Source organism: Balaenoptera borealis, assembly GCF_965194805.1.
Source record: "Balaenoptera borealis genome assembly, chromosome: 3".
Classification (NCBI taxonomy): Eukaryota; Metazoa; Chordata; class Mammalia; order Artiodactyla; family Balaenopteridae; genus Balaenoptera; species Balaenoptera borealis.
In genome coordinates, this window is record NC_138866.1 from 121,000,203 (window position 1) to 121,027,381 (window position 27,179).

Genomic DNA, 27,179 nt, shown 5'->3' on the forward strand with positions numbered 1-27,179 from the left:
TATTCCTCAACACCAAAGGCAGGTCATAAGTCCATATGCACTCATTCTGTGTTTACCAACCAAGGGTAAGTCAGGCCTGAGGCTCTGAGAGTGGATGAAAATGGGGTAACCTCATTCTCTACAGCAGGAAGGATGTATATGGGTCTGATCTCACAGATTAGTCTGCTCTGTAGGTGAAAGATGGCAGCAATTACAAAGCATTTTCCAAATTCAAACCTGTTCCTTTCACAGCTACCTGTATCAGGCAGACATGACAAAGGCTCAGAAATTAAGATCTTCTCCATCACTAGCTTCTAAGCCAGGGCCCATCCTTTATTCTGAAATTATAGTATCAAAATAGCTAAAATAATCTGCTTCGGCATATTTTAGCCAGCTTTCTGCTTTAAAAAAAAGGAAAATCTAGTTGAAAGGAGACTATGTGGTTTAGTGGTTAAAAGCTGCAAACTCTAAATTCGGATTACATGGAGGTGCTGTCACTAATTCTATGACCTTAGGCAAGTGACCTAACCTCTGAGCTTCTCCCTAATCTGTAGACCTGGGCTAATAATAGTAACAACCTCAGAGAGTTATTGTGAGGATTACATGAAGTTGACATAACACAGCTTAAAACAGTGCCTGGGACATAGTAAGCACTCAATAATGTTAGCTATTATTATATGTCTCCATAGAAATAATGCTGAACAAGCCATATGCAGCAGCCTTCAGCACTGTTCCACAACAGACTGGGAAGCAGAAACTTTGTCTTAAATGAGTTCCAACTTAGAATCCAACTTCTTCAATAAACAACAAAAAATTAATTTTAACCTTTAAAATGAGAACTGGAATGGAAATATTAATTGCAGAAGGCAATGAAAAAGTTGGGGATTCTTCATTCCTTCCTATCCTTAGAGCAAACTAAAATAGAGAGAGTGATAATAGCAGTGTGGACTCAAAGAATTAGCAAATGTTATTTCAGAGGTATAAGTCATTAAATCTGAGATACTATGAACAATACGGAAAGCCCAAGAGTAATGAGAATAAAAAAGAGGCAGTACAAGATTCTCCCTTAAAAAAAAGAAGTAAAGAATAAGCCTACTAATTACAAATTAAGCTGCTAAGCAATGATATATGTATGGGAAGATACTGGATACTTGGCAGGCCAAACTGTAAATTCACAAAAATGTAAGATAACATGGTAGTTACAGGATTCTGGATTACGTCAGATTAGTTTATTTTTAAAGAAAGAGTGTCAGCTTTTGAGTCAGTACCTCCACAGCTTAAATTCTCTTAACTTCGAACAGTTTCTTCAAGTGAGAATGATGTCACTTAGGGTAGTTATAGAAGTCGTGTGATATATATGGAAGAGTTCTGTAAAGCTCTACAATGTTAAGTTACTTTAGGATAGATAAGGAATAAGCATCTGATATGACTGATCTTCAACAAGGATTTTCACTCAGTCCTGTTGTCAATTCCTTTTGACAAGCTAAACAAGCATGATCTACCTAGATCCATGGGACTAAAACTCAGTGACCAAAAAAAAAAAAGTTGTAAGTATGATAAAAAGCCACAGGCTTCTCTCAACCCAGAAAATACACACAAACAAAAATTTGCATATAACACAGGGGTGTCCCAAACACCAGGTTAGACACCCTGAGTCTTGACTGTACTGCTTTTGGATGTGTAGATAAAGTGTCTCTCTATTTAAACTGAGAGCTCACCTTATAAGGAAATAAGCCATGGTTTACAACATCTGGGTTGTTTTCTTCAACTTCTTCAAACTCAGTCTCCTCATCTGAAAAATGGGGATAATAATTCCTACCTTCTTCACAAGGTCATGGTGAGGTTCACATGAACAATGTATGTAAAGTTACTTTGTAACCTGTAGAGCTAAAAATGGAATTATATAACATGGCCATTTTATGTAAGCATTCTACTCTGTAACTTAAAGGATGACCTAAACCATTCCTAGGTATTCTGTTGAGGTATCTCAAAAACACTGTGGGTTGAGAAAGTTGGGGGGACAGGGCTCAGAGACTCACCCATGGGGGATGGGAGTTGTCCGTCGTACTTTTTCTGAATTTTTCAATTTTCCAAAAGAAAAAAGTATTGAAAACCAATGATTCAAAGAATTTCAACATGTTTCAAATAGGATGTGACATTAAATAAGGTAAGATTGCCAGCATTAAATTTTTTAAAATTAGAATAAACTCTAGTTTAAAAAAAAAGAGAACTTGACACCAAATCTAAGAAATAGAAGGGACTGAACTTTTTAATAGCAGAGAGAACAATCAGCTCAGAAATGACCTCTCTTGCATTTCTTCATGCATATCTAACATGCTCCAGGCAGGGGCTCAGTAACACATGCCTATGTTCCTGAATATCCTCAAATGGGCTATAACAGATTGAAAACTCTGCTTATAGGTTATCTATCATAAAATTCTAGCCCTTAGTCTATGTTTTTATAGTCCTCAGGTAAACAGCTTCATTATTAAAGACTCTCCTTGAGACTAACAACATTTCTTCCTCACCTCAAGGAGGAAAGGGGAATTTTAATTTAATCTTGAGCAAAGAAAATGAAGTTAAATATAGATCAGGTCTCAATTTTGACTGTGACATCAAAATAACCATAACCTTAGTTTTTAAAAACTAAGGATGTGTCCAAGGGGGAAAAATGCAGTAGCCACAAACTGCTGTCAAGCTAGTCTTTTTAGAATTTGAGAAAATCTACTTCTAACTCTATAAACAGTAGTCAAACTGCTAGTATACAAAGGAAAAAAGCTAGTTTTGCTAGCCATTAAAAACCACAGATGTCTCATCCAAAGGAAACAGACAATGCATACAAACCAGCAGTATCTCAAAGAGTTCTTAATGAAAGGTTTCGTTTCAAAGAAACCCTTACATATTTAAGCAAATGCTAACAAAAGCTCTTATCCCAAGAGACTGTCAAAACTGGCTAAGGACCAATCTAGAACCACACCCAAAGGGAACGCTGAAGACAGAAACAAGTTTTTTGGCAGGGGGAGACACTATTACAGAGCATTTTAAGAGTATGCCTCAGTTGACCCTTCAATTAGGATTTATTAAAGGCAAAATGAAAACAATACTCTAGAAAGGTTGACTACTCCAGTTAAATAAACCATTCATTCTCAAAAGCCATGGGGGGAATTCCCTGGCAGTCCAGTGATTAGGACTCAGCGTTTTAACTGCTGAGGACCTGGGTTCGATCCCTGGTCAAGGAACTGAGATCCCACAAACCGCATGGCCACGGCCAAAAACAAAACAACAACAAAAAACTAAAAAAAAAAAAAATTATGTAATCCTTACCTATACCACTGAAAAGCCATGGGTAGTTACTAATCAAAAGTTAACCTCCGGGGCTTCCCTGGTGGCGCAGTGGTTAAGAATCTGCCTGCCAATGCAGGGGACACGGGTTCGAGCCCTGGTATGGGAAGATCCCACGTGCCGCGGAGCGGCTGGGCCCATGAGCCACAATTACTGAGCCTGCGCGTCTGGAGCCTGTGCTCCGCAACAAGAGAGGCCGCAATAGTGAGAGGCCCGCGCACCGCGATGAAGAGTGGCCCCCGCTTGCCACAGCTAGAGAAAGCCCTCGCACAGAAACGAAGACCCAACACAGCCATAAATAAATAAATAAAAACAAATACTTTAAAAAAAAAAAAAAGTTAACCTCCACTAATTACTTTTTCTGTGAATTTCACTTGTCTATAAATTCAATATAACTTTTGATAACAAACTCACTTTCTTGTCCCTGACAACATACCAACAATCAGGATTTAAATATTAAAAATAACACAAATTCAGCTCATTCTTCCAGAGGATAATACAATTCATCTCATTCTTTCATCCTCATATATCCCATGAGAATGACAATGAACACAAGTAGTTGGAGCTGACAGTCTGGATTTAACCTAGAAGACATTTTAACTGAAAGAGGTAGGAAGCCCCCTCTCCCAGCTTCTTTTAAACAGCCATTCCCAGAAGCCAGAGTCAAATACTTTGCACACAGGGAAATTCAATCTTTGAATCACATCCCAGGATGTTAGGTAATATAGTCAGTCCCAGTCTTCCCAGTTGATGAATTATTTCCAAAGCATAAATAGCTTATAGCGGAAACCACACTGGAAACTTTGTTATTATATATTAAAGGCAACACTTTCCTTAGATGGCAAAATCCTAGAGCAGTGATTCTTAAACTATCATGCATTAGAACCACCTGTTAAAACACATACTGCTGGGCCCCATCCCTGGAGATTCTGATTCAGTAGGTCTGGAGTGGGGCCTGGGAATGTGCATTTGTAACAAGTTCTCAGGTAATGCTGGTATTGCTGGTTCACAGACCACACATTGACAACTAACGTATTAGAGAGTCTGAAACTGCTAAATTTTTAGCTTTTTCAAATAGAAGAGAATAGGAGAAAAGGAACCACACAGATGTTTCTGAAACCATATAAAGACTCTCCTAGCAGCTGAGTCTGTGATTCATAACCAAAAGAGGAAATGTGGCCAAAATGGTTGCTAAAAAACTGTCACTCACTATGACTTCATAATGACTTTTATCTTGTATTCGTTCAACTTATTTGTAAGTTGAGAGAAGGCTTTCAAATTCAATTCACCAGTTACTGAGGGCTTATTTACTAAGGACTGTGCACAGGGATAATTAAAATAAACTTTGCTCCTACAGGGACTCAACCTTGCAAAACATGAGACAGAAAAATAATTACAATACAATTGGCAATGGCCACTTTTACAACAGATGTGTAAAAGACAACAGAAACATATAAGAAATGATTTTGCTGGGGGGAGAGGGCTTATATACGCACAGAAACCTTACGCATAAAATTTGAGTGCAGGGACTTCCCTGGTGGTGCCATGGTTAAGAATCCGCCTGCCAATACAGGGGACACAGGTTCGAGCCCTGGTCTGGGAAGATCCCACATGCTGCGGAGCAACTAAGCCCGTGCGCCACAACTACTGAGCCTGCGCTCTAGAGCCCGCGAGCCACAACTACTGAAGCCAGCGCTCCTAGAGCCCGTGCTCCACAACAAGAGAAGCCACCACAATAAGAAGCCCGTGCACCGAAATAAAGAATAACCCCCAATCACCGCAACTAGAGAAAGCCCGCGCACAGCAACGAAGACCCAACGCAGCCAAAAATAAATTAACTAATTAATTTAAAAAAAATCTGAGTGCAGTCTTGTCAGTTGGGGAGATGGCCTTGCTCTAGGCAAGAGGAAACAGTTTTTGTTTTTTTTTTTTTTTTGAGGAAACAGTTTTGAGCACAGTGTTGAGAAGTGCCAGAAATGATTAGTTCTAAATAAAGTTCAAAAAATTCAACATTTTTTGAGTGCTTTTATATGTCAAGCACTTGTTAAACGCTCATGCTATTCATAAAAATAAGACAGTCTATGGCCTCAACACCTCACAATTTAGGGAAAATGACAAGCATCCTCTGCAAGCTAAGCAGCTTGGAGTTCTTTCTATAGAATAAGTGATGTCATGGATCTGACTGGTGGCAGTATGAAGGATGGATGCAAATTGAGAAAGGAGTTAGGAAACTCATTCAATAATCCAAATGAAAAATGAGTCTGAACTAATTAAAAGTAGCTCTAGGAATGGTGAGAAGATGATGGATGTAAGACATGTTTACAGGATAGAATTAACTGAAATTATTGACCATGGAGTGGAGAGTGATGCTATAAACGGAATAAAGGAAGGCAGGCTGAGAATTGGCTTTGGAGGCACATACAGGATGGGCTATGGTGGTGAGATGTTCAGATGTAACCAAAAAATGTGGATCTGGTATTCAAGAGAGAAGCAGAGGCTAGAAATATGCACTTGGGAATTATCAGCTTAGGTGGAAGTTGAAGCTATGGGAGGAAATGAGATCACTCAGAGGATGAAAAAGGAACTGAGGATGGAACTTTCTGCATAATTATAGTTCTTTCCAAATGATTCATCAATGAATGTAATGCACTTTTATTAGAATAAAATACACCAAAATAGGAATTAATCCCTTCCTATATCTGGGCAACACTGAATAACATTAGGTAAACAATTTATTATTCTGTTTTGGGAGATTAAAAAGAAGGATCTTCACATGTTCTTGCTGTCAATGACTCAGATAGAAGGCACAGTATCCATGCCAGAATCTCCCAAAACAACATTAGACTTTACTTGAGTAGACCATGTAATGCTATTAACCTTAACAAAGAATCCTTAACCTTTCATAAAAATAGCACCTATTTGGCTCCAAACATTATCTTGGGAAATGCTTTTTCTTTGAAAAAGCTAACGCTTAATCCCGACTAAATTTTCTCAACTTTTTAAAAAGGAAAATGTACAGAATCTCAGCCTAAAGCCCAAGGCTAAACCAACTCTCACTCTGCACTCTGCAGTGGAGACTGAAATGAAACAAAGCCAATATGCCACAGACCAAGTGATTCCACAGGGGGAAAAAAAATCAACAAGAACTGTAGCTCCTATTTTACACTGTGATAAAAGTTTGTGAAGTCTGCAATGTTTATATCCTTCTTCCTGCCTTCTGGTCCACTTCAATATTTCTGTAAATACTAACCAGATACGATTTTGGAAAATAAGGGAAGTGCCCAAGAGATTCTCCACTTCAACAATGGCACAGAATGGGAAATTTCCTTCCCCACTCTGGGCCCCAATGGTCTCTAAATTTAAAATTTTGAGGAAACTCAATAGAACTACACTGAGTTTTATTTTCAATTTTTTAAAAATGACTTATGAAAACAAATTTGACTCCTTTACCTACGCACCATATTAACAATGTGTTGAAATTGCAACTTTCCCACTATTTACATTGTTATTATGGCAAAATTATTTATATGAGTCCAAGGAATGTTTGGTTCTACACACTGTTCATGGAGATCTGTACTTCCTCCCAAATCTCAACAATTAATATAATTAGAGTTCATTCCAGGAATTTCACTTGCTTCTCCAAGGGGGTTAGTAACATTAAGAAAGTTTTACATTTAAACAGGAGAGGAGAAAAAAGAAAGCCACTGGACAAATAATTCTTAAAGCAATAAGCAACTTCACCACCACCACCCATAAATGGGAATTTAACATACATTCAATCTGTTGTTAAAAAGAACTAAGATCCTTCTTGTGGAATTTGGTAAGCCTATCTAGAAACAGACTTTCAATAACACTTTCTTAAAATTAAATATACTTCCAGACAATGGAATAGTATTCACTGCTAAAAAGAAATGGGCTATCAAGCCAGGAAAAGACATGGAGGAACCTTAAGTGCACAAAGCAAATCTAAAAAAGGCTACATACTATATGATTCCAACTATATGACATTCTGGGAAAGGCAAAACTATGGAAATGGCAAAAAGATCACTGGTTGCCAGGGTTTAAGGGAGACGTGGGATGAATAGGTGGACCTCAAAGAATGTTTAGGGCAGTGAAACTATTCTCTAGTAATAATGGTGGATATATGGCATTATACATTTGTCAAAACCCGTAGAAGGTACAACACCAAGAATGAACTCTAACGTAAACTATGGACTTCGGGTGATAATGATGTGTCAATGCAGGTTCATCAACTATAACTAATGTACCACACTGGTAGGGATGGTGTTAGTGGAGGAGGCTGTAAGTGTGCGTGTGGGCAGGGGATATGTGGGAACTCTCTACTTTCTGCTCAATTTTGCTGTAAACCTAAAAGCACTCTAAAAAATAAAGTCTATTTAAAAAACTAAATATACTAACTGAAAATACTTATAATTATGTACTGAGATTTATTTGCCCTTGGGATTGAGTGTATCTGATTGCAGATAAAATTTTTAATGATACATAAATGCACAACTACCTTTGAGCAATGAGAATTCAGTTTTGCCCAACAAGCTAAGTAACACTCACCTATGTTGTGTTTCTGATGCAAGCACAGAAAACACAGGGCTCTTTTCTAGCCTATAAATCGTCTTAAACCTTGAGATCACCCTGATCTCCACTAGGCTATCTTTATTAATGCCCTCCTAACTCCACTGAACAGAAATCTCCCAGCTTAAGGAAAAGAATCTTACCCAGTACAGGAAGAAGTTTCATATGTGTTCATCACATTAAGTACTCGAGGGCAGATATTACACATTTATGGGTAAAGTAACCACATAATTTATCATCAAAACGAGAACACTTTTAAGAAGGAAAGGGATGTTATGAATAATTTTGTTGCAATAGGCACAAACAGAATTATGATCACCCTACTTCGGGAAACGTGGAGGTTGTGTTGTGTACGATCAAGCAATTAGAGTGGAGTTATCCCAGAGTAAAACTCTAGGTCAATTAACTTCCAATTCTAAACACAGTATATTTGTGATTTACAAACTTTTCCCAAGAACGTTGAGCAATAATTTTCTAAGAACCCTTTTGATTGTTAAATAGCTATGCCTCAAATTTAAATGTATCTAGTCCTACAAAAGCACCTCCAAATTCCTTGGTTTTTTTTTTCCTCTATCAAAACTGATAAATCCTCAACCCCATTCTCCTAGCATTATTTGGTAGCTATACCACCCTTGGTTCAGATAATTTTCCCATTAACCAGAATCTCTTGCCTTACTGTAAAGTATGCAGTATATAATCAAACCCTACTACCTTGATTTCAAAAGACAGTATACAAAGATCAATGAACCCCAGTATTTGAAAAAGGTAGCTCTCTACTTAGTAGTCTGAAAGTATTATCATATCTAGCAAAATTATAAACCCTGCTACAGAATAGGCCAAGATTGACTCTCTAGAATGTTTTATCAGGTACTCTCTGATAGTGTGTCAAAAATGAATGCCAAACTGCGTGGTAATAAAATGCTAGACATATCAATTTAAATTGTGACTTTAAAAAAAGTATAAGAATGTGTAGAGGGTCTTCCCTGGTGGCGCAGTGGTTAAGAATCTGCCTGCCAATGCAGGGGACACGGGTTCGAGCCCTGGTCCGGGAAGATGCAACATGCCACAGAGCAACTAAGCCTGTGTGCCACAACTACTGAGCCTGCGCTCTAGAGCCCACAAGCCACAACTACTGAGCCCGCACACCTAGAGCCCATGCTCCACAAGAGAAGCCTATGCACCACAACGAAGACCCAATGCAGCAATAAATAAATAAATAAATAAATTTCTTAAAATGAAATATTGTATAGAAATCGTTCCATTTAATAACAAGGGTTATATGTAACACTGTATATAACATATATATTAAAATATGAAACCTCAGTTCCCTTGTGTGTATAATTAGAAGATTGGAACAGATGATTTCTAAGGTCCTTTCAGCTCTAATATTCTGTAAATCTATATATTATAAATGCTCAATTAACTGAAATACAGTATTCTATAAATCCATGAAGATGCATGAGGCAATGTGTTTGTGAGAAAGAGTATATTTTAACAAATCATAAATCATCTAGAAACCAGGATACGTCTCTAATTTTGTATCCCCACAATTCCTTGCTATACATATTATACTCAATAATATTTGTTAAAAGAATGCTGAGAAACACAATTCTCATTAACCAAGGATTAAGCTTAAAACCCTTTCATTAAATTTCATCCTATTAACAACCTAAAATGTACTAGTGATTATGAGTACTTAATGAACAGTATAATAAATAAAACCATCTTTCTTTGACTAGGAGAGTTTTTCGTATCAGAGCCATCTTTCTGAATATCAAGAGAATCATAAATTCTAGGAGACTAGACTATGACATATTTGAATTTACCAGAGATTTCGTAGAAGTTACTTCTTATTAAAAAAAAAAAATCAAATCCCTAATGTCAGTTTGTTTTCTTGCTATGCATCCATTAATACTAATAGGCAAGGAAATAAAAATTGAGTGTAAAACAGATTTCTGATTTGAAATTTTACTTTACATTAGAATGCAACTTTCCCATTCTTTTTCAAATTACGTAATGATTCTACCCATCATCAATTCTAAAAAAGAAGGAAGTTCAGATTCCCTGTAAACCTCCTAGAATCAAAAACAAACAGCCTAGAAATCTCTTTCTTTGAAAAGATAACCTTTAAGAAAAACATCTGTGGGGAAGGGGCAGGGAGTAGGACATTTTCTAACTATTATTATTTTTTTTTAAAAAGAACATTCCAAAAAGATTACTGAACGCATAACTGAACATCTCTGAAACCAAATTATTATAACTGCAGCTAAGCTTTATTGATCATTCGTGTATGTCAGGCATAGTGCAAAGTATATTATATAATTTAATTCACTACCCCTTAAGGTTGTACTGTCATTCTACAGATGTGCAGAGGCAGGATGCACACCCTGGCAGTGATAATTCCAAAGCTCAAAACACTATACTATACTACACTACCTCACTAATAGCAATGTTTTGTTTACTATGGACAATTAGAACTAAATAATATCTTACATACATTATTTAATTCAAAAACATTTTATCTTAGAATGACTGTCACACAGCATGTTCTATTATACTTCTTTCTCATCACTGTTACCAGTTCAGGCTTTTATCACTACACCACCATCCCCAATTATCTAACTTACCTCTATGGAACTTCTGTGTGGGCCTGTGAGTTTAAAAAGTATTTGACATTACTAACTGTGACTTAACTGTTTTAAGCTGGCATTACTAACTAGTAAACTGGAACTTAGTAGTAGATCTCCAGTTCTTACTGGCAAATCTTCAAGGTGGTTGCTACCCCTAAGATTTTCTTCCCACCAAGCGATGAAACGTAATAGTACTTTCAATCCTTTTCCAAGCAGGGTCTCAATAGCACACCTCTGTTTTCGCCTATCGAGTGCATATTCCTGGATTTCAAAACTCAGGACAAATGACAGGTAGCTCTTTCTCACAAAGAAGCTGAGAAACCTTGCAATAAAAATTAGTTTACCAAGTCCATTTTGCATAGAATGATTATCTTTGTGCTATTTGATAGATTCTGCCTTAAAGGGATCATCTTTCTTCTGGTCTTATTTTCAACCGTGGACACATGTATTAGTATAAATATTTTAATCATCTACCTTGCAAAGTATCCACAAGACCTTTTTCAAGCAGATATCAAGACTGCCCAAGTGGACTGTGAACCAAAAACATCCTTGTGCAAAAACTTCAGAAGTAGGTCTACAAAGGGGTCATCCATTTCACTAATTTTAAAACCCTGCTCCTTAGGCCCTAAGGATTCTTTGGAACAATTAGAGGATTCCCTCTCCCCGAAACAGCTCTACATTTATCTAATTAACAAATTAAGATTTGACTTATTTTTTAAATAAAAAGAAAAAACTTTCTACTGCTATAGGTTGAAAGTTCCTAAATCTAATTCTTGCCCCAATCTAACACTTAGATATACCATGGTCCAAAGAGGCTGTAATGTAGTTTCGAACCCTCACCAGAATCCAAAATTCCTGATTCCTGTTCATTAATGTTCCGTCTACTAAAATCTGTTCCTTCCTCAATTCCTCAGGAAATCCCAATATTCAGTCAACAATCTAAATCTACTCTCTTCTTTCATAATTACTTCTCATTTGTACTCTTATCTTGTTTCAGGTCTTCATTATCTCATAACTCCACAATCAGGTAGTACCTCCACCTCCACAATGAGGTGGAGGATCAGGTTATATTACTTACCTACTGCCCCAAACACCAGCAAAAATTATTGCTGCTTCTCTTGAAAAGGGATAGCAAAATTGTATACAGAATGCTTCCATTAAAAATTAGTGGAGTGGTCCCAGGATTATTTACATGGCTAAATAGTAAATGTATAAACATTTAAGATTTCCACCAAAAAAATATGACTGAGGATAAAAATACAGCAATATATTGTTCTTCCATTTAATGAAGCTTTTCCCTGTTTGGAATGAGAAAGGTCCTCTCAGTGTGCCAATTTCTATATCAAGAATTCAGTCATCAACATAATTCCCTTCAGTGACAGTAACAACAGATGTATCCTAGAGGCTCCATACACTTACATAAATGAAAATATCTGTCACTCCAATTACTATACTCAAAAAATGAAGGCTATAAATACCACGATGAATTATAACATAATTAATACTACTAGAGCATTACAGCCTGTAAATGACATGTCTACAAAAAACAAGCTTTGAAAAGATACACAACAAACTACTGACAGTGCTTATTCTGAGGAGTGGGAATTGAGGGGTAAAAGGGAGAACTTTAATATTTTACTTAAAACACCTAAGTATAATTTGAAATTATCATGTTAAGCAAGTCCTTTCCTAATTTTTTAAAATCCAGTAACTTTCCTTCTTTTTCAAAATTTTAAATTAAATAATTCCATGTCAAAATGTTGTTTAATCACTATCCAAGGTAGGAAGAGTCATCCCCTCTGCCTGCTAATACTGCCTCCTGTAGTTAGCTATATTTATTCTTTGAAAGTTCAACCTGATGAAAACTTCATTAAATTCTAGGCAGAGATAGCTGACAAGTTTATATATCTGGTTACCTCAGGCTCACCTGGTACTACTGGGCCTGTCAAGTTTTTCCAATGGTGTATTTTGAGAGTTTAAGACTCAATACAGTTCTTGAGCTTTTTCAGTGACAAATGGATAGTGTTGCAGAATGGTAAGGTGACACTCTTCAGACACTACTAAAAACACATTCCACTCGAATTCTTTCCCATTCTGACTTTAAATAGCTGGTAAAATATACATACCTTTTACTGAAATACAAATGCCAACAAGCTCGTACTTCTGGCTATTTCTGAGCAGTTTTCACTATAGCTTAATGCTGTTCCTAGAGTTAATAACTACTACTCTGTATACTCTAATGGGGTTTTTTTTCTTTAATGCTTATCAAAGTTTGCCCTTTCATCCTACAGCTGTAAAATCTGATTACCCCTAACACTACCCCCACCCGGTAAGTGAATTTTAATGTCTACCTGCCACGGAGTAGCAAATTATATCCTCCATGGGCATACATTTCAGAATGTTTCATGTGCACTCCACAGTAAGAGGTAGTCTTGCAGGGTTACATCTAAAGCACTAAAATTTACCAGCCCACACCAAGTACCTCACAGTTCACAATCAATATTCATTATTAGCTGCCTGCCTGGAATTCTTTCTGCCTTGATGTCCTCAGTTCCTTCAGGAATTAACTTCCTTTGTAACTAGGCCTCGAAGGCTAGCTAAACTGCTTCTGAGAAATATGGACATTATGACCCTGTGGGGATTAAAATATTTAAAAAGCACGTTAGAAAAATCTCCATATAAAAAAAACCATTAAACAGCTACTAGGAAAAGCAAAAATACCCAGAAGTCATAATATGCAAACACACGAGCTCAAAAATATCAGTCAGTTAAGCTAAATTTTGTCTATTAGAAGTATAATAGAATTTGCTACCTCTCTGCCCCTCAAAAGGATTCAAATAAAACAGGACAAAGAATTTAAAAGTGCCAAATGTTTATCTAGAAACAACTGAAGATACCAGAAAGGATAGGACCAAGTAAATATGGGTAAGAAGACACTAAAGTTGAGATAGGAGAAACTGGGGGTGGGGGGTTAGACCTTACAAAAATAATATATACATATCACCAAAACACAGGGCTCAAAATCATATTGTGGAGGAAAACAAAGATGAACAACAGAATCTGAGAATAGGAACAAAGAAATAAAGCACAGGTATTGCTTTAACCATTTAGATCAATTGTGCTAATTACTAAAGAAAAATGAAAGTTAAGAAAACAGTTTCTGCTGCTAAAGTACGAAAACAAGATGTACAACAAGATATATATGCCTCTAAAGCATTTTACACGAACCAAGAAAACATAAAGCTTTCAAAACATTCACTGGGCAATTGAAAGAAAATCATACACCAGAGTTTCCTAGTAAAAATCATGTTGCTAAATTTCTAACTCAAGTAACAACTATAAAAATATGTCACTTCTGGGCTTCCCTGGTGGCGCAGTGGTTGAGAGTCTGCCTGCCAATGCAGGGGACATGGGTTCGAGCCCTGGTCTGGGAAGATCCCACATGCCGCGGAGCAACTAGGCCCGTGAGCCACAACTACTGAGCCTGTGCTCCGCAACAAGAGAGGCCGCAATAGTGAGAGGCCCGCGCACCGCGATGAAGAGCGGCCCCCGCTCACCGCAACTAGAGAAAGCCCTAGCACAGAAACGAAGACCCAAAACAGCCAAAAATCAATAAATTAATTTAAAAAAAAAGTCACTTCTATAGCATAATCTAATTTTGAAGATGCGATAAAGTACTGCAGTACTAGCAAAATTATCTGCTCCAACATTACTTCAAAAATAAATAAATATGCTAAATAAAGATCACTGCTCTGCTAAGATTGAAAGCTAACCTCAAAGACTCAGGAGGCTATTCTTCTGAAATAGTTTGGAATCCGTACATTTAGTGTTACAAGCGTCAGGCTCCAAATAGCTTAAAATGATCAGGCTCCAAATACCTTAAGTGGTAGGTAGGTTGTGCGTTAACCTAAAAATTTCATTTTAATTACTTCCTTGTTTCTGTTAAAATTAAGAAGCAACTAATATCCCCCATATTAGAGATTCCAAATTTCATAACCATTTCACTATAAGGCATAGCTAGCTTTCAAACAGATTAAAAAGTAAACCAAGATAACTGAAAGGATATTAGTGGCAGAGAGAAAATCTTATCAAACATGCATCTTGTGTCAGCTATCATGCTAGTTCATTTACGCATGCAATCTCATTCTAACCTGTGAAGGTGTGTATTATTCCAAATAAACAGATGAGGAAACAGAGTAAGAGGCTTGGCAAAAATCAAGACTCCAATCCAATCTCTTAGGCTTCAAAATCCATATCATAATTCTTTGGTGAAGAGCACACAAAATGCAGGCCCACTGACAGTTTTATTTGACCAGCATAGTATTTTTAAAAGCCCAGCTTTCAGTGTTTTCAGTCAAAGCACGCGTTATATTCTCCACTTTAGCAAATGGTACTTGCCTAGCTCCTATGGTAAACTAGTTTGCAATCCCTGCTTTAATGCATGTCAACAAAAAGAATAAAAACAAGTGAACAGCTGCTCTCCTTGCCTGTCCATTCCTAAAAGAGGTGTGGCTTTGACCAGGGGTTGTCCCGGGAACTAGGTGCTGTAATCCTTTATCAGAGGATACTTACAAGTGCAGACACAAAATGGAGATATTCTCAACAGGGGCTGCTCTGACTTTTATGGAGCATTCTGAAAATTTTTGGGTATATTTTTGGTTAACACAATGATTGGGATAGCATTACCAGCGTTTAGTGGGCTGGGACCAGGGTTCTTCAGTATCCCACAAAGTAGGAAAAGTCTTGCACAACAAAGAATTGTCCCTCTTCCTACACAACTTTCAAATGACATTCAAGATGAAAACTTGGTCTGAGCCTAGAACCTAACTCTGTTTTAAATACACCACAAAGTATTCTTGCATGGTTTTAATCATCATTCAACTTTCCAGGAATGCAGTTACTATGTAAAGTGAGGATAGATTGTTCTTTTGCTTCATTTGGAACTTTACCAAGAGTTGTTCACCTTTTCAGAAAATCACATTATCAACAGCAATGCCACCTGTGATATCTGAGTCACTATTACAGCACAACTAAGTCTGCACTTGTAGCTGTCACATTCCTGGTTTTTCTACATATGGACAAAAACAGCAGACTACTTCATTGTCTTCCTGTGCTCATGCCTGAGCATTTAGACTGAACTACTGAATAAATATTTTACCAAGTTATTTTCTCCTTTATATTACATTCAAGGGATTATATATATTTTCTTAATAATGTGTATGTATGTTAAAACACCTATGAATTTCACTTCAGGATAGCAAAAGCGAGTTACAAAAATGTGTTTTAAAGAGAGGGTACAAGAAAGATACCTGACATTGCTTTCTGTCACACACCTGGGAGAGGGAGAGAAGGAGGATGAAGGGTAACACGGTGTCCCTGTAACTAGGTTTAACTTGAGAACAGTACTGGGAGGTACGTAACAAAGATTATAAAAAATTCAATATTGACCTTCCCTAGTAGAGGGAGATAATTCAGTGAAAAGGCTAGTCTGGTAACAACCATCTAAAATGCACATGTTATGATATGATATAGTCATAAAACCAACCCTGAAATAATCTGGCCCTTCTCACTAGAACTTTATTTTCCTCTTCACTTTCCTATGAACTACAAGAGTTGTAGTTAACCTATTAAAAGTAAACACTTTATAAGTACCAGGCCCTATAATTCAAAGTTATACATACATGCCACTCTACAGTAAAGCAGTTTATAAAGCACTTTCCATACATTATCATCTAATCTCATAAAAACCCTACAGATTAAGTAGTATACTAATTTAAAAAATAAAAACCATAGGAACTGAAATAGAAACAGAATTCAAGGCTATTGCCAAATCCAGCGCTCTTTCCATGCAACTACATTGCCCCACAAAACGACCTTTTGAACATAGTTTTTATTTACATTTTACATTTACAAGGGTAACAGACTGTATCAATTTACTTATCCAGTACTATTGTCTCCAACTCAGTTTAGGCATCAAATTTAAACTATACTAATTTTCTAGTTTCATAAAAACCATGAGTTATTTTTAATACTTCTTAAAACCGCCTTAAATATATTTCAAATAAATATGTTTAAGTATAGTTATGATTATGCTTTATGTTACTTAATATCATTCACCCTGGAGCCTATTACACTGTTCATTTCTTATTATTTTTATAGCCACCTCACCCCAGTCCACACCAAAAGAAGGTAGATCTCTTATACTGAATGACTGACACAATGACGTACCTCTGATCAAAGACCTTACAATAAATCTCATGAAACCATGATTTTTTCTTAGTACTGAAATTTAACAATAAAGAAATTACATCCCTCATTCACTTTCCCTGACTCTCTAAATCGGGTGGTTATAATTAAGCAAGTTAAAATTATTCTGAACCCACTAGGAAGAAAAGGGTGTGGTCAGTCACATCTTCGTTCATTCCTTTTCTTCTTTCAAGACAAGAGTGCAAATATGTTCCAAGCCCCTAAGTAAAAACTGAAAAAGGACAATCCTTGAACCAATAGCCCCAGAAACATCTCTATCATATACCCTCAGGCAATAGTGCCCTAAATTTTAAAATATTTTAGGTAAGGAGAGAAAAGGGGAATTGCTAAAAAAAAAAAAAAAAAAACAGCCTGAGGCCCTCTCCTCACACCCTTCTTGAAAATAGCTTTAATTTTTAGAGAATAAATGAAAAACTTACTCTGTCAAAGGTAAGGTAGCAGAATTGAAAAAAAAAAAAAGCATATAGAAATGTGATGTAACCAGAATAAAATAATACTACCCTAAACTACACTTACTCATACAAAATTTGCAATATAACATGATTTTGCTCATATTAAATCTACTTTTTAAAGGTTTCTTTTAATACCCAAAAACTCACCAAATTACAAGACTCTTTGTTAAGTTCTAAATGGAAGGTCAAAACAGCAAAAAAGACAGTCTTCTAGGATCACCAGATGTACGAAATAAAAATTCTTCGTTGTTTATCTGAAATTCAAATATAACTGGGTGTCCTGCATTTTACCTAGCAACCCTACAGTCTTCGAGCTAATTAAAGTGAGCTCCCATCTCTACCAAAGTATTGCAGCACCAGCTCCACTCATAAAACAGGCTGGGGCTTCTGTCACAGCAGTATTTTGACTGAGAAGCCTTAAGAGTTAGTCTGGAAGTGCTCATTTCCTGATGATAAGCCTTTCTTAATAGCTAAAATTTACCACACAAAAGAAAAGTCTAATTTCTAAGAGCCAAAGGTTAAACTTTTACTAGGTTCCATCCAGCCTAGTGAATGAACTCTTACAAAGCTTATGCTTCCGTGTGTGAAACAGAGATTGGAAAAATTTCAGTGTAGATTTTTGATAACTAAACAAAAAAGTTGCTTATGAAGTTTACAATAAACAGAATCCTGTTTAAAGTATTACAGGCAGGTCTTAAAAGCTACTTTAATGGATTCCAAAGTTAATCTACCATTTTTCTTGAATTCATAATCATAGAAATTTAGAGTTAGAAACAAACTAATTTCTGATCCTTAAAAACTTCTGGAACAGGAATTCCCTGGCAGTCCAGTGGTTAGGACTCTGCACTTTCACTGATGAAGGCCTGGGTTCAATCCCTGGCCAGGGAACTAAGATCCTGCAAGCTGAGTGGCGTAGCCAAAAAAAAAAAAACTTCTGGAAAGCCCATCTCATTTCCTATTCATTCCCATAAAGGTTTTTTTCTCCTCTTGAGCTCCTAAACAAGTAACAGATATAACAGAAAGAGATACTATCTTGTTTTATGAGGTCCCTGTCAACCAGCTCTTTGCCCTACTTACAATGGCTCTAACTATGAGTGACTGCAAATAACTCTATTCTTCTGCTAGTTTCATTTAAATCACCTTTTTAATACTAAACCTATGCTTTTCTTCCCAGTGGTCTAGGCCACTGCTCTTTGATACAGCCCATCCATCTTTGGAGACTGCCTAATTCCCTTACTTCATTTACACTGCTACCTTGAAGGTATTAATAGATAATCACATCCCCCTAGTGCTCCCTTTTCCTAATTTTAGCTCCTTCAGGCTTTTCTCCTAAGTCTCATGCTACCATCAATGTAGAACTATCTGCATCTTTTCCTAAGTGTGGTTGGAAAGTGTTAGTAATTATTTCGAGTTCAATCCTAGTAAGAAAATGGAAACCATAATTTTGATATGTGATCACTATCTTCTTTGTCTAAGGGTAATTCAATGACAGTTCACTGCAAGTTATCTGAAACCTCTTTACACTTGCTCTTTTCCAGCTTCCTGGTTTGCATTAAGGCCATTTATTTCATCTTCCTTGATGAATTATTTGAGATTCAGCATAAACGATATTAATTTCCATGCTGGAGCTGCTTAGCTATTTTTTCCAGGTGCTCCACAATGGTTTCCAACCTGTTAAACTTGTATAATCAAAAAATCTTAAATTAAATTTAACATATTCATTCAATCTATGGATTGAAAATTATTTCACAGATAGTTGCCAACACAGTACAGGACATCTTGCCTTTTTTTCCTTCAAGAAGCAATGTCTAAAAATAAGAAAATAAACTTGCTACTCTAGGATCTTAAACAGGAAAGGCAAATGACTCTTCAGTGATGGTTCTGCTTTCTGTCTCTTCCCTTGGCCAGTGTTCAAGTCATTCTGTACTCACCAGAAATGTGCCTCAGACACAGCATCAGAGTAAGCATTCAGCTCAGAATAAATTGTAGTGCTCCCAGTCCTGTACTCAAGCAATAACTCAAAGGTAGGGCTAGGGAATAATGACTATAAGCACTAATTTAAAAGAAAGGACAACTAAACATACTGGGAAACTTGTGCTTTGATTATGATATTCAAATTATTGTAGCTTTCCCTTTTTCTGAAATTCAAATGGAGAGGGGGAATCAATATTGTATAAGTAATGGGTAACATATTAATTAAACAATGCTATATTTTCTTTACTAATGATGACTAATAACAGTACATGTTGATATTACCGATAAATGCCTCGTTCAAGTCCTTATGTTTACAAAAACCATCATATTGCTTCAGACTACATAGTATATAAAAATAGAACAAAACTACTCCATACTTGAAAATGCTCTGTTTTTCAAACATGAGTCTCATAGCCTGTTAATGAATTACGAAATCAATTTAGAAGGTCACAATGGTTTCCTTCAAATACATTAGAGTAAGGAAAGGTATTATTTCACAAAACGTTACATATTTCTGCATATACTTAGTCACAAATAAAGTCTATTTCTTTATCTGGGTCAAGACAAAAGTTTGAAAGCCTTTTGCTAAAGGGCTTTTATATTTTTAAAGTCATTACAACATAATTACATATGAACCAAATTATTTCTATTTTACTAATGTAAGTTAATCCCTAACTACATTTCAGCACCTAGAAAATTTTAGTTTGTAATGTTAATTTTTCAGGTTATTTTTAAATTAATAAGCAGCAAGGATGTGCCTAATAACTGTTGACACTACATGATTATATGGGAGTTTTTACATTATTCATTCTACTTTCTAATGTTTGAAATTCTAACAAAATGTAAAAAAGAAAAAATAGGAAATGGACCTACCCAATAAGGTAGTATAACAAATAAATTTATAAACTGAGACTTTGACACTCTGTTTCTAAGGAATATCAATCTACAAACTTGCTCAGATTTAATTCAGGTAACACGTGGGTTGCCCTGTTCAACTATAATGGACAGGTTTAAAGGTCTTTAACAAATGCATAGGGACAGGAGAAATTAATTCATAAACAGAAAGCAAAACTCCTCAAAGGATAACATAAAAATACAATTAGTTAAGTGTGCTTCACTACCTCTTCAACAGTCAACTACCTTTCAACCAACAAAGAGAATACAAAGTATCTACCTACCTGGCAGTGATTTTCATCCCTTAATTGTTTAATTCACACTGGCAATTTTCCTAGCAAGCTTAATATGCGATCTCTATAACAGACACCATTCTGCCTTCTTTGAAACATGAACTACAAGTGTTGTGTGAAGTAGGTTTATAGGCAGTTGGATTTCAAAACAGTGCATGCCCTCAAAGTCAATTTTCCTTAATTCCAAAAAGTTAGTTTCGAAAAATTTATTAAAACGAAGTATTCTCTCTCTAGGCCTTTTAACCATTAGAAGCAGTACCTAAACTGTAAGGTCCATAGCACTGTGTAATTTTAGAACTGGAAGGGAATTTACACATCATGTAGTCTAGTGGCTTACAAATACTATCATCAGGAAGAAAAGAAGAATAGATGACATAATTTATATATGCAAGCACACTCTCTTTTTTTAAAATGTATCTTACTGCATATGGAACATTTTGCCTTGTCAGTATTCTGTCAGAAAGGACTTGACATTTTGTCTTGTATTTTATATTTAATCACTTTTAGAATGTGAGTATACATTTGGATAGTATTAAAACTATGGGTGCAATTTGGAACTTTATGTTTTCTAATAATAGAGCCTTACATAATATATCGAATCCTGACACCTTCCGAGTGATCTCAAATCATCTCATTATATTTCACTGTCTAGTCAATTTGAAGCAATACTTAGGTGTAACAATGATATAAATCAAGACAAAGCAAAGGGAAGCAAAGCATATCCAAATTGACATACTTCTGGAAAAAACCATAAAGCATATACCATAAGGTTCCAGTAAATAAGATTATTTAGAAAGAAGGTTAGTCTTAAAACATTCTATAATTGTTTCCAGAAATGCAAAAGAATACCATTCAGTACTTTTTAGTACAAGGAACTTAACACAATATGTTTCCATCAAAGCCGGCCACAGCTTTAATGAAGAGATAAGACTAGGTTTTTTAAATTTGAAACACAACGAAAACAAGAAACAAAAAAAACAGTAGATGTGTGAGGAACATCAAATAAATCTACCACTAACTTACTGTATGCAAATAAATGTAGATACCTAGGGGAATTCTTTAAGTAACTAGTAAACTCCCGTTTCCACACAGACCAATTAAAAGTTCTCAACGATAATGAAAAAGTAACCTCAAGTTAATTAAGTTTGATTAATAAATGTCTATTTTTGCACATACACAAAAGCAAGCAACAACAACAAAAAAATTAGGGCTACTTTCAATTTTAGACAACATAGTAAACTGGAATTGTACAAATCCTGACTCTTGAATAAACCTGAAAAACATACAATTTACTTGTGTATTCAATCTTTTAATGTAAACATCAATACCTTTTGGAATAATGTTTTTACACAGCATCAGTACAATATTTTACTTTAAATTCAGTGAGAAGTTTACTTCTATATATATAAGCCTATAAAATGCAACAGTTTATATATTCAACTAGTTTTACTGGAGAAGTTTCCTGCTTTCACAACGCTAATCCTTACCAACTAAAATTAGGAATTCCGGGGAAAAAAAATCCACAAGAACCTCACAATTTAAAAATGCATTATCTAAGGTGCTTAAAATTAAGCTCCATATCATCAATGGCATTTACAAAAATTCATGTAAAATGACAGTGTTTTGTTTAAAGAGGAACACTGAAAGCAAGGCCAACTGTTCACAGGCGGTGATTTTGCATCATTACATATTTTAATTTTGATGTTCGGATTTACTTTAGAGGACCCTGGTCTATTTATTCTTTCTAACAGATTCTATTTTTCCAGATGCTTGTCAAAGGAAGATTCATTCCTCATTCTTGCCTCCTGTTTTTCTCCTTGTACTACTACTATAGCCTTTCTTCTGTCTTTTCTCTTAGAACTTCATTCTCTACTTCTGACCCTGTCCAGACTGTGCTCACTGTAAACAAACTGAATAGAATGCCTCAGAAATTTTTTCACACAATTCACTTCTTCCGAAATTTCTTTGCATAATTTTATTCAAGCTTTTATTGAACATCTCCTGTGTGATATCCACAAGAGTCTCATTCATTATTTTCCTACATGCTTCATTTGTATAGATATTAACACCTTATCTCCTTCCCAAATTGTCTTGAAAAAAACACCTTTACATAGACCCAGCAAAATTTCAGATTCTAAATATGAAAAAACATCTTACTTTGAAAAAGTCGCTCAAACTAAATAAATGAAAAACAATGTCCAAATTGACAGAGCACTTTTCTAGTCATATCTGATCATCTCTGCAGGCCCAGTTAAATATTTACTTTTATTAAAAAAATAAAAATAAAGACAATACAATTACATTTTGTCTTTTATTAATGTCTAAAGGTATATTCCACAGGAGGAGAAAATGTTTCACACCAAAACTCTATTAATGAGAAAAATCAAGGGATTCCTTCAAAAGGACAAAACAGTCTAATTTTTCATGAGAATCTGTATAACTCACACAAAGTCAGACCTGTAATGAACTTCAACTTTAATTTATGGTAAATCTTTGGACTGTAGGGTACATTTACATATAAAGGCTTTTATTGCCTTTTATTGTTTTAAACCTTGGTATACTAACACGTTAAGCTCTGTTACGTCTGACAACACAAAAACCTACCTGCCTCTTTTTCTAATTTGGATCCAGAAATCTTGAAAAACAAAGACTAGAGCCCAGGAACAGATCCTGATGTTGTAACATGGCCTTACCACCCTGGTCCCCTGACCAATTTCTCATGCCTGGGTGCTTCATTACATCAGTAGTGACACTGTTGTCAGTTGCCTGAGAGTCTGGAGGCTTATGATCTCCTTAGGAAATGTTAATAAATTCCAAGGCAAATAGTTTCTTCTGGTCATTTAAAATCTTATTTGGACTAATTATGTTAAGATTTGCTGCCTGATATTTGGCATGTCATTTGTGCCACAGTTGCTATAGATAACACGTCTTCCACTGCTCATTTTAGTTCACCCAAAGTAGAGATGCACTATCAATAGCAAACGTCTAAAAACATACTCAGGGAGAGAAACTGCCAAACCACTGAAGCAAACAGCACTTGACAGAAAAGAAAAAGATTCATGAATCATCTAATGCAAATACTGGCACTGTTACAAAGCACAATGTTCACAACTATCTAGTATCACCCAAGCAAAATGGTTTCTTAAAATTTAGATCATTAATAAACTCATTTTAGATTATTCGACTCATCTTCTCCCCCTAAACAGTGTTGTCTATTTTTATATTTTCAGTATGAATATATTATATTTCTACACTCCACATTCATTCATCAGTTAACATCTCCAACACTTCACTGTGTGCCAGGCACTACATTCTATTTCTCTTAATCACAACGAGATGCTATGAAAAGGTGCTACCTAGCCATGAAAAGATATTTAGTTCACTGAAAGAGAAAGAAAACCATGAAATCTCCCAGACAATGAAATGGAAGCATGAACTTCCTCACCAGAATCTACAATTGCAGAGGCAGCACAGCTGGTCACTTTTATAAAAAGGTTACATGAGCAAAAAGCACAAATCTGGGGCCTTCAAATGGCCTACTTAACTTTTTTCAAGATGACAGTGAGCAGCATTAACGATTAAATGCTTGATATATACATGAAGAAAAATAATTAATAATGGTATTTTAAAGGATAATAATAGCAATAGATAACATTTACTCACTATAGTAAACATTTAGTACATATAGTATTGTTATGCTACATATAGTAATGTAGCATATGTTACATATAGTAACATATGTTACATATAGTAACAAGTGTTACATATAGTGAAAATTTACTCCCTACTGAGACTCACTATATGCCAGGCAGAAACCTAAGTGCTTTATGGTCATTGTCTCATTTAATTCTCACATCATCCCTAGGGGATTGGCATTATTATAAACCCCATTTTACAGATGATAAAACTGAGACTTGGAAGTATTAAGCATCTTACTCAAGGTCATTCAGCTACCAAGAGATGGGACTCAAACCCAGGTCTATCAGGATCCAAAGTCTGTGCTCTTGATCATCATATAATACTGTCTAGTTTACACTTATTCAATTTTAATTTCAGTCAAAAGCTTTCAAAGTCTTACCAGGAAGGTTATATTTCAGGACAGGTTTCTTCCTTTAAAATGACACGTTAAATAGGATTTTACTTGAAACTATGGTCCTACAAGTCTAACTATTTGGATGGGAAACAAATTCTATCTGAATGAAAAATCCTGAATCTCTATGGTAATGGGTCACAGCTAGAAGAGACCTTGAGTCATCTAGTCCAAATATAACGAAAAACATCTATACTCAGTCTAAACTACCACATACTCAATCCAGAAATACTTCGGTTTGGGGACGTTTTTTAAAAAGTCATCATTTTAAATAGATAATCCAACTTTTCAAGATCATCCAGAGCATAGTATCCATTTCTGAAAAACACTGTAAGAAAATACAAACTCCATGACATGAGGTCAGACGATGGTAGAGCTATTACCAATTGAAAGCTTTAATCTTACAGACATGCTATAAAAAGCTATAAAATGGCATCCTTACCTACATGGACTCAAACTCAAAAAAATAGCCATTTCTTCCTTGAATTAAATTTACATTCATTTGGGTCAATTACAAGCTCAGCTTCACCTCACCAGTCATGTCATGTGACTGAATTCAAGCTCATTTCAAGGAAAAGGCTGCACTAGGCTGTATTTAGAACACATATCACTGAGAATAGCCAGATGAGTCTTTGTAGGCCCATCCAAAAACCTTGCTTTAGTTGCTAAGAAACTACAATTTCACCGTATTATAAATTTTTGAAGAAGCTATGCCAGCACAGAGATTAAACATGTTAAGATCAAAAATCTCTCACCTAATGTGCCAAATGAAACCTTGCTTTTTACACAAATTGAATAGCTGAAATTAGTATTAGGCTTAAGTCATATTGTTAACACAGACTAAAAACTGGTAAGACAAATCAAAATAACTCTACCTTGCCTTCCTTAGTGGTCTCATGCTTGGGAGGAAAATAGGGAAAATACCCAATATGCTTCGTATATTCAATGCTAGAGACAGAAAAATGTTTCCTTCCTGACCCCTGCAGTGATAATTCAAGGCCATGAAGCATACATAAGATTTTATTTATACAATTTGGTATGACAAACACTTACATTTAACTGATGCTTTTTCGATCTTTACTGATATATTTTCACTGTAATCTTCAGCATTTTAAGCCTAGATTCTCCTTAGAATGCTTAACTCCATTTGCTCTTTTTTTTTTTAATGAAAGCCATTTTAATTTCAGCTATTGCAAGAGTAATTTTAAATTGTTCTAGCATAACAACAAAGAAACACCGAAGAATTAACAAAAGAATTTATAGTTCACTCTTCAGTACAGTCATGTATGAGTTCACCCTCATAAATTTTTTCCTATTAAACCTCTTAAAGGTTGTTTCCACAAGAGCAGAAACGGGTTCACAATACTTCTCATCTCATCTCTGAAAGATCAATTCAGCAGCTGAATTGTAACACATACCTTTAACAATCGGAATCTTTTTTTGTCTAGATACCCCCTCACCATGCTTCCCCACCATTTCTCCATCTTCTCTAAAGAGCTTCAGTTCAAAACCCAATTCTCTCCTTTCCACTGTACCCTGCACACATCCCAGGGACTACTTTTATGTTCCTCAGAAATAATGTCTCTTCTGTCTTGAAACTTTTCGATCTTAAAAACCTACTTCCTCCATCTCTCTCTCTCTCCAGTGACTGCTCTCAATCCCACCACTGCAGTTTCAGCTGCGTGTCCCTGCCTTCCCAAAGGCCCCAACCAATATCAAACAGCACTTGCCAAAACTCAGCTCCTCCCTTCCCTAATATATCCTCCACACTGCAAACCAACATTACACCCCCGACTTCCTGCATTTTACTCCCTTCCCTTATTTTCTGTCTTCCCCCACCCCCATCTCTATAGCCAGAAACCCTTATTTCTATAATAAATAATTCGCCCCTACCTCAGTTTCAACCTTTTCTCCCCATCCTCTGCTCCTTTCTCCTCTCCTTATTTAGAAACTCCTTTTTGCTCTCCCAATCACTACCCTGGAATGCCCAACACTCCACCCTCCTTAGTAAACCCAGTTCTCTTCCCCCATCTCGTTTAGAGCCACCGCTGCTCCTCTTTCCAGATCCCCTACTGCAGTCAACCCACTATCTTGGCTTTCCACCCACCTTCCCTCCACCTCCACAGCCAAGGCTCCCTGATTCTTTACCCCCTCCTTAAGGCTCTAGTACTCTGTTCAGTATTCTTCAGTACTCCCTTCCCCCCACGTCTCTCTTATTTTTTAAGGATATCACCAGTCTTACGGGGCCCCAGTAGAACCCTGGACGACCCCAGGGACCCCAGTGTTCTCTTGGGGAGCCTGACACCACTCTCCGTCACCTTAAACACAAATGCCTGTCTTGTGCCGCCTTTAAACGCTGCGCCCCCTCCTCGCCGCCCCCGCTACGCCAGCTCCTCACGTCGGCTTCCTCGGGGTCCCCTCCCCGACTCGGAGCGACAAGCCCCACGACGTGGAGCCTCTAAGTCAACAACACCTCAGGCTCTTATCGGACGCCCCCACCTCTCGGATAGGCGCCTCCGGTTCTCACACCCGCGCATCTTCGAACTCCCGACCGGCATCTGCTCCTCTCGGGCCCGCAGCCCCCCACACTCCGACCGCCGGCCCCCTCCCCTGGCTCCACCACCTCCTCGGACCCCGAATGGCCCTCTCCGGCCGCCAGCTTCCCTCA

The 27,179-nt window shown here is 36.5% G+C and overlaps 1 protein-coding gene and 1 long non-coding RNA gene across 4 annotated transcripts in view; both read right to left on the bottom strand.

Annotated features, from left to right (window-relative positions):
• Nucleotides 1–27,179, bottom strand: part of NPTN (neuroplastin) — a 66,838-nt gene that overhangs the window by 39,350 nt on the left and 309 nt on the right. The window lies entirely within an intron of this gene.
• On the bottom strand, nt 53–27,152 carry LOC309626340. Its single transcript, XR_014243118.1, has 2 exons — nt 3,665–27,152; nt 53–3,348 (listed from the first exon to the last, which is right to left on the bottom strand). It is a non-coding gene; the product is annotated as an uncharacterized lncRNA (long non-coding RNA).